This window comes from Triplophysa dalaica, chromosome 5, assembly GCF_015846415.1.
Source record: "Triplophysa dalaica isolate WHDGS20190420 chromosome 5, ASM1584641v1, whole genome shotgun sequence".
Taxonomy (NCBI): Eukaryota; Metazoa; Chordata; class Actinopteri; order Cypriniformes; family Nemacheilidae; genus Triplophysa; species Triplophysa dalaica.
The window spans coordinates 4,632,353-4,641,461 of NC_079546.1; the positions used below are offsets into that span (position 1 = coordinate 4,632,353).

General features: G+C 38.7%; 1 long non-coding RNA gene across 2 annotated transcripts; it reads left to right on the forward strand.

Moving 5' to 3' along the window:
- The first annotated feature begins 1,661 nt into the window (after window positions 1-1,661).
- LOC130420365 (uncharacterized) lies at window positions 1,662-7,309 on the forward strand. Of its 2 annotated transcripts, none has more exons than XR_008906640.1 (3): window positions 1,662-2,210; window positions 2,675-2,782; window positions 5,427-7,309. It is a non-coding gene; the product is annotated as an uncharacterized LOC130420365 (long non-coding RNA). The 2 variants fall into 2 exon arrangements; XR_008906641.1 differs by having other exon boundaries at window positions 5,590-7,309.
- The last annotated feature ends 1,800 nt before the right edge of the window (window positions 7,310-9,109 follow it).

The following is a 9,109-nucleotide window of genomic DNA, read 5'->3' on the forward strand; positions in this document are numbered from 1 at the left end:
TATTTACATATCACATTCCCATATACACACACGCTGAGATTCAGCGCAGTCTTAAGGTGCCGCTAGAAGATGTGAAATAGCCTTCTGATTTGAATTTTTCAATAAGACAATAAAATATAATATATTATAATACAATGCAATGTAATGAAATATATAATATAACATATAAAGAAGAATTATTATTGTGGTTGTGTCCTTACTATTTTAGAAAATATAAACAATATCTTACAACACCAATCAAACTCCAGTTTTTACCACAAAACGTTTTATTCTTTAAATTATGATGTTGATACTGTTTTGTTTGCAACTTGCCTTAAGTCATAATGAAATAAATTTATCATAAATTAAAAAAAAAGCTGTAATAAAATACCTGCTTTCTGTTAACACGATGAATTTTTGCTTATTATGTAGGGCTGCTGTAGAGTAAAAATTGTCCCTCTCCTCAATCACCTAAATATTTTTACAAGACCTAGATTACACTTCTTTAAATGAATCATCCAGCTATGGAAGAGTCATAAATCATTACAATAAGGCTCAGAGCAAATTTTGTACTGCAGCTAAGCCTGAAAGTAGGCTATTCTTGACATAAGCAAATGTGGCTACACTCCAAGCATGAGAAAAGGCTGTTTAGCCGGCCCAGGGGGCGATCCCATGCTCATAGCCAAGGAGCAAAGTGAGGGTGGGATGGGCGGAGGTAGCCTACTTTATTGTTTGAGTGAACTGTAATCCTCTCTAATTCCGTGCATCGGGGGTCTTTTATTAGACAAAACTGTGGACTTCTGCATTCAATCCCCTGGACTCAGATATATATATATATATATAGATAGATAGATAGATAGATAGATAGATAGATAGACAGAGAGAGAGAGAGAAGAGAGAGAGAGAGAGAGAGAGAGAGAGAGAGAGAGAGAGAGAGAGAGACAGACATACAGACAGACATATAGATATACCGATAGACAGACAGATAGAAAGACATATAGATATAACGAAACCCAGACAGATAGACAGACAGACAGATAGATAGATAGACATACTGATAGACAGACAGACAGATAGAATACCGATTATGTGACCACTGAAGAACACAATGACCTTCCAAAAAAAAAACGTTCTACCTGAAAGCCTGGTGATGCTGTCGTTTACTGGAAACAAGCTGATGTAAGAAATGAGAGATAAAGTCATTTCTGCTAAGTGCATGGCCAGATCTTGGCAAGAGCTCTTTTAATTTACCGTAAATGGCTGGGGACCACTTCTGTGTCCTAATTTGTTTAAATGTGTGCACAATGAGGCAACAAACTTATTTTACATAAAGGGTGGGGGGAGCTGAATTTTTTTTTACATCCATATAGGACAACACATCATTTTACTTTTTATATCTTAATTATATCCTTCAGTCACATTAGCCTGTTAAATTTTTTTAAATGTATATGATTTGACCCTCAAAGAAAATGTGATAAAAAACTGGAATTTCAAAAAGTATAAAGCTGTTATATACAGCATTAAAGCGTCATTTTGGTGTTAAATTGCATAGCCAAAATATATTGTACTTTAAATTGAAGTCATAATTTATCGCTATCTATTATATCAGGTTTTATATATTATTATATGTAAAATATAACACATTCTAAAAAACTAAATGTACATTATAGATGTTAGTTTATTGTTTAGTGAGGTGGATGGACTTCAAAGTTGCTTATTTAAAAGTTGACAACGTGTTGACAAACATTCACAACAAACGGTGTTAAATCCCCTAGAGAATGTGTGTCCCATTCGGGAAGGAATTCGATGGGATGCATCAGGAGGAGGTCTCTTTAAGTTTCCATTGAGGGAGGCTGCACTGTCACATGATGAACGTGATATAATGAAACAGCGAACAGAAAAGCTACGCGTGTGTCCATGACTACAAAATAAGACCTTTAAGCGACGCAGCCGTCCAGTAAACGCCCCATTTCGCGCATCAGAGTTCGAGCTATTGGAGCAGCACTACGGGTCTCGTTGCGCGCACCGGATTGCACCTGCTGCCGCGCAGCATACGCACTTCTTATTGATACACGCGAAGATTTCAAGAGAGCGCACACAAATACCTGTGTGCGTGAAGTAATGTACGACTTATTTATGTGATGAATATCACACTGTAATCGCAAACTCATCGCGCGCAGGAGAGCTGCTATAATGCGCTCTAAAGGATCGAGACGAACAACAGCTCTTAAGTAAGTGTTTTTAATAATACATACTTTACAATGTATGTGTATGTTTTGGATAAAATGCCATGTGCCATCTTCTGTTGCTAAGAGTAGATATTTGATTATGTGTCACATGTAATGTTCTTTGACTCTGCCAATGTCCGCATTCCGGGCTCTGTTGCGCAGATTAAAATCCAAAATCGTAGGTAAACTGTGGATATTAATATGTAGTACTGCGTTTATTATGGCATTCGGATGGCGTCTTATTTAAAACGTCCACGCTATAAGTGTGTACTTCTGTTGGAGCAACATTACGCCCCCTGTAAGTGCGCAGTTGCAGTATATGTGCCTGCGTACATGGAATCGACTTCGTTCAACGATCAACTGAATATATGGAGGTGTTAATATTTTATAAAGCTCTTAGAAACGCAAAACATGTCGTTAGAGATGTAAAGCCTTGAGCACTTTCAGAACTTGCGCTGTTATTTCAGTACCATCGTCATCATCATCATTACGCAAGATAAAGCGGAACAGGCGCTTTGACGATGAAGCAAAACTTCGCAGAACGCAAGAGCCGGCTGGATGTCTCTGAGAAACACGTAAGATTGGGATTTCATCTCTTTTTAATGTTATTTATTGCGTTTAAATATATGTTTATACAGTATGTAAGCCTGTAACATGTTATTATTTTATCATGGAATTTGCGCGTCCTCATGTTAGGAAATACAAAGTTGTGAATTATGTTTACACAAGCTGCAAAGAATGTTATTTTATTATCTTAAAGTTGATAAATGCAACATCTCCGTGATAGATAAGAGCTTATTTTATTTACAAACGATTTCTGGATTTTCGTGCGCTTGTGCGCCTCTTCTATTTATAAAAAATAACACATCTGCGTAAAGCCATACTTGAAAGAATAATTACGTTACACTTTGTTGGCATAAAAACGTGCGACGTCACTACCTTGTTGTCATGTAGAGGACCGGGAAGAACGGAAAACAACCCGAGTGGCCGACAACAACATGAGCGTGCGCGACATTCAGGTTAAGAGCGTCGCGTGCGTCGAAAAGCGAAACCACGCGCGTTATGGTTTTCATTTATTATCAGTGACGTATAGGCTACCGACCTAAACGGGTTGTCATGAAGTAGGTCGCTAAGCAACCACTCAGGTAAAGAGCGTGTTAAGAGGATTGATGACGTTTATTCTGGTTCTGCCAATCATGAGTCATCAAAACTTGCAATCAAAACACCTTTAATAGCTACAAGAGAAGTGAGAATTGTACTGGAACAGTAAATAAGAGCTCAGTTTTGTGGATCTGGATCATCCTTTAAATTGCACAGACTTGGTTCACAAATGGTTAATTGTTTTAAAGATCAGAGGACAAGTTCGAGATTTTGATCTTATAAAATAGACGGCAACTGGCAGACGTCCTGCTTGTCCTTTAGCCAAAAGACTAGCTTCCGCTCCAGCTTATGTTGGCTTGGAAACCTGTTGGCTGCGCATCAAATCACTTGACTCGATGTCTCTTGAGTTGCAAGTCACTTGATTCAAAACGATTGAATTTTAGGGTTTCGTCCTGAATCTTGTCACCTTGTAAACATTCCCCAATAGGGCAGCTGTTATTATAAGACGGGCTCAAGTCTGTGAATAGGGAAAAACTAATTCGAGGTCATGTTGTTCTGGTTGAGTGTTAATGGGATCAGTGTGCTGTAAGAAGTTATTTCCACTCTGGAGTGAATTAACAATTCACATTTACTCACCACTACATAGAGGAAAACAATAAGATTAAAAAGGCATTTGAAATAAACCATGGCCCGCTTACGCATGGGAGCGGCGTACATGCGTATTGTTCGGACGTGTGTTCCTGCCCACCCAAAACAAACAGACATCACGTTGTGCGTCATCAGCCGCGGTATATATATATATATGGGGTTAATGATGAAAATGCAGACCACAAAATCTATAGAGTTGAATCGACATCTCTAGAAGTCAGTCAGCTTCTTTGGTCTATCACTTTTCAAATCTTATGCCTCGCAAAACTCGTCCAGACAGTAAAAGACCAACGCAAATTCATGAGCAGGATGCCACGTCCCATAAAAAAGCAATTAATCCCTGTCGGACTGATGTTCGTCAGCTTCCTCTTTTCATGAGTCAACTGTGGCACGCCGCTAATGCAAACATTTTACTGGAAGCCAGTTTAAAAGCACATTTCTGAAGAACAGATTAGAAAAACAGCAGCATGTGCGTTTCATTTCCTGATCAGTACGACTCTATTTAGAAGAGCCTTCGGTAGTGTGTTTGTTCCAGTGTTTACGTGTTTCAGTCTCTGTTGGCATGCAGCGAGGCATCTGTGTACATGTCACGTTGAATTAGCTTGTGATGTTTGAATTAGCATGCAGTAATATTCAGTGGCGTGCGTGTGTGTGCACAGGAGATTTGTTCGCTGCATACGAGTTCTCGCTGGTCTTTAGTTCAGCTGTGAAACCTGCGTTTCCGCTGTGGGGTGTGTGTGTGTGGACATGATTTAGTGCTCCCATGCTACTGCGTGTGTTTACATCCAGCCGTAGACTAGAGTGATGACGCAGGCACACAGAGGCAGTGGCTGCCGCCATTACCCTGAACAGCAAGACGGGGAGGGAAGAGGGACAGATCAAGAAAATAATAAAAGATTAACACGACTCAAGTGAGGAAATATGCTATCAAACCTATTGACACGTGAAAAGCTGAGGCAGAAAGTGGAAAACGCACAGCAGTTTTGGTTTAAAACAAACGTTTAAAATCACCTTGTTTACTTTCTTAACAAACATTCATCTACGTTGTTTGAACTATACATCTGCTGTTATTTAGAAGAAATAAAATGCAAAGAAGATCGATGTGTATTGATATGCTGCATGCCCATTGGTTAATGTCAACTAATAGTCAAATATTTACAGTAGTTAGGCATTGCTGCTTCTGTTGGCGTTCCTTAAATTATAGTTACAATAGTAAAAGCAGTAATGATTCCTATAAAACAAAAACTCATACCAGGTCTGACTCAAAAATAGAAAGGCCGACTTTTGTTTCAACGCGTATTGTTGTGTTCATAAAAGTCTTGTACAACCTATAGAAGCAAATAAAGGATGTCAAATTATAGAAGTTAAATGCGTTGCGAATGACATTTGATATTGACGTTGAAGTTAAACCTTTTTAACAGTCTCACTAAATAATATCCAGCTCATCACCTCTTTCATCTTTCCTCACAGACTCCAAACATCCAAAGCCTTCCCATTAACCCACAACCGTTTATAATATTCAAACAACTAAATGCCCCTTTGTGTTCGAGCAAAACACTAGACCGCTGGTCCTTGTAGTTTAAAAGCCTTTATTGAAACCCGGCTTTGTGAGAGAACCTTCCTCTCTTCTCAGGGCTTCTCAGTTTGGCAGGGAGAGTACAGAGATGGCCGATATTTGTGCCCCGAGTTCCTGGTTCCCAACGTGTTGAATGGGAGAGGAATGCGCCCGGGCAAGCAAAGCTGGCATGGACCCTGCCCGAGCTCTCCGCTGCCTAATGTGAACTCATATCTCACTCAGGGTGCCGTGGACAAAGAGCAACTCTCCACAGGCGCAGTGTTTCGCCCCTACTAAAAACCCATCCATCTACCAGGACGGGGTCTGAGCGTGTTTGTGTGAGAGAGAGTTGGAGAGTCGCTGTGGTTTGGCTTTCAAAGTGACCAGCATAAAGAGGATACATTTTCACAGAGTACTGACCCAAGCATGACTTGGCAGCGGTTGACGAAAATGCTCCCCGCCCAGAGCACAAGATGTTTCTTATGCAGAAAGCATTGCAGAAGAAGCCGCTCCGTTGATGTGAACTTTGACAGGAGATTTTAAACGTTACATGCTAATATATGCGATCACATTTATTTATAGTTGTGTCAAGAAACCCATGCCTCTGTCCGCCCAGAACTGTTCTTATTTCTTACTCTGGAGTTTCCGTCAATGAAGAAAACAATGTGAGTAAGAAATCCCGAGTTACAAGACTTCCTTTAACCAGTCAGTCATGTAATGATGGTAATGAGTCATTTTGCACCGGACTGTTTTCTTCTGTTGTTTGGTCAATTCCGAAAATATTGCTGCTGCTACAGGCGGTCCCTTTACAGGAGTTTTTCGTTGGTGATTAAAAATAATTGTTGTAAAAACTTGCTCGGTGGTACAGCATCTAATAAAAGTACCAATGCCAAGTGTTTGTTTAAGAATCAAGAGCTGTTTGGGGCAAGAAAAATTAAATTCAATATTTTTCTTTCAACCCTTTCACACAATCCTTAAGGATGCTTTTACTCATCTTGCAGTCCCAAAAAGAAAACACTTTTCCTTCTCATTACATCTGGCACTTATATGTCGTTCAGATGTCTTTCCGTAAATTGTACAAAAATGTCTTCAGTCAGGCTAAACAGGCATACAATATGCTGACTCATGCTCTGAGCTAACAGCGAGAGAAGAGATGCAGGCAATTGCATTACAGAGCTGGTCAACAAACGCAATAGCCAAAGATGCATAAGCTCAGCATGGTTTATTTTATTCATTTGAATGTGACCGAGTCGCTTAACACAGGTGTACATATCTGCTTGTTTAATTTGTATATATGATTTATGCAGAGGCGTAATAAATGTGAACATTTCCTTTAACAAACAGCGAAAGCAGGACATATGAGAGGACATACGCCCACATGCCCGCACTCACAAATATGGCCAGATAGTGCTTTAACCTTTCTTCCTTTTCCATTTCTGTACTCACTAACAACAAAATTCCCAAATATATACTTCGAAGAATGAACCCAAATGATATCCACTGACCAGAATGTCATTAAGACGTAAGGGTCTGTATAGTGCATGTACTGTATCTGTATATATAGTTTCTCTTAATCACAAATAACTTTTACTTTGGTTCACATTGTATTAATAAATCTTAATCAAAATCAAATGTTTGCATAGCTTTAGACTTTTTATTTGGTTCCATATCTGAAATAAAACAAAGCACAATAACTCCGCTTTGTCATTACATCTGTTTGCGAATGCATGTTTAATAACTGGTAAAGTGTGATTTTTTTAAAAGTGTTAAGATGTTGCATAATTAAAAATTACACACAAGGACAATCGAATTATTTCCCTAAAGGCACTTCTGTTCAGTGGGTGAGAGGCAGAGACAGTGAGTTATGTTTTTAAGGCTGAATCTAACAAAAACATCCACTAAAAGTAAACAAAATACAGATATTTTATAGAACCTTTAGAAAATATTTTTTACAAACTGAAGTATAAATTAAATGCATTTCATCATATTCATATTTTTATTAGTTTAATACATTACAATATTGCAGTATTTGCCTTACAGTACTGAGAATACGGGTATACGGAAAAGTTTTAAAATACAAATATTGTCATCATTTACTCACCGTTGATCTTTTTAACCGGTGATTTACTTATATTTTGAAAAATGTTGGTAACCAAAAACTTCTGGTCCCCATTGACATTTATTGTACTACACAAAACCAATGCAAGTCAAGACCAACGCTTTTCTGTTACTAACTTTTTTCTAAATATCATCATTTGTATTCTGAAGAAGAAAAAATTATACAGATTTGTAAATAATGACAGAATTTAAATTTTAAAGGTGAACTTTTCCTTTGTCACAATGCAAAAAAAATGAATGGTCCTTTACCTTTAGTATTTCTTTCTCCTTTTCTCCTTCCTTTATCGTTCTCTCTGTATGCTGACCTATGGATTAGATTCACTACCTCTTTCTCTCTCTCCATCTTCTCCTGTGTGCCTGACTGGCCTACATGCGATAAAAATGGACTTTGCATGGCTGCCATACTTAGCCAGATCACAGAGTTTCCCTTAAGAGTTCTCGATAAGAAACACCGAAAAGAGAACCGAGTCTGACACACAGCACCTCCGCTAACTAATGTGCAGAAAATAATCTATAATTATATATAATTAAAGCTTGTAATGTTGTGGGATCAATAAAGCACTAAACTTAAAAGAAAAGTCGCTCCGGGTCTTATCGCTGTTTTGTTGTAACACCTGCTTTAATATAGCAAAATCATTTCATTTGCTTGCTTTTGCTGTCCCACAAACATGAATCTGCATCTCTAATTATTATCTGTTTATGTGTTTTATTGCTTAGTCGCCGTCGGGCTGAAATTTTAAACAAGGTCCAGATTGTGTAACATCCACTACCCTATGGTGCTGTTACATCAGCTTAAGGAAAGACATCTCATGGCATCATGGGCCAATGATTAGATTGGCATCACCAAGCAGTATTTACAATGGCTTTGGTGCATGGGGCGCACCTGCCTCCCTCTAGTGGCTTGAAAACACAAAAGTTTGTCTAAAACGCTCTTCAGCTTTTGTGGCCTTTGCATTGATTATTAATCTTATCAAGAGTCACGTGTTTACACGGTGAACGTTTTTGCAGTGTCACACAATGCTTGGCATCATACTGTATCTGTTATGTTCAATCATGAGCTTTTAATCGATATCAATAAGAAACGCATATTACGAATTAATATGATTATTTTGAGGATCGTTCAAGAATTGGAACAGGAAATAATATCAATTGAAACAAATTCCCCATTACTGACCTGAGATCAGTTTTAACATGGGCCGAATACCGTTCCGGGATGATTTGTCAGACACGGAAAGAAAGTTGAATCGAAGCCAACGGAGAGGCCTTAAGACTTCCAGATCTTACTTTAGCGTGGGTAGATGGCCTTTGACATTGCACCAGACACGTGGGCAGAAGCTTGGCACACAAGCCCGGAAATGCTCACGCCACTAAACCCGTTTTACTGGACAGTACATGCAGGCACGTGTGTGCATATGCAAACACACATATTAGCCGTGTCAAACACACTCCCATGGAAAGGCGTTATAAATGCAAACATTTC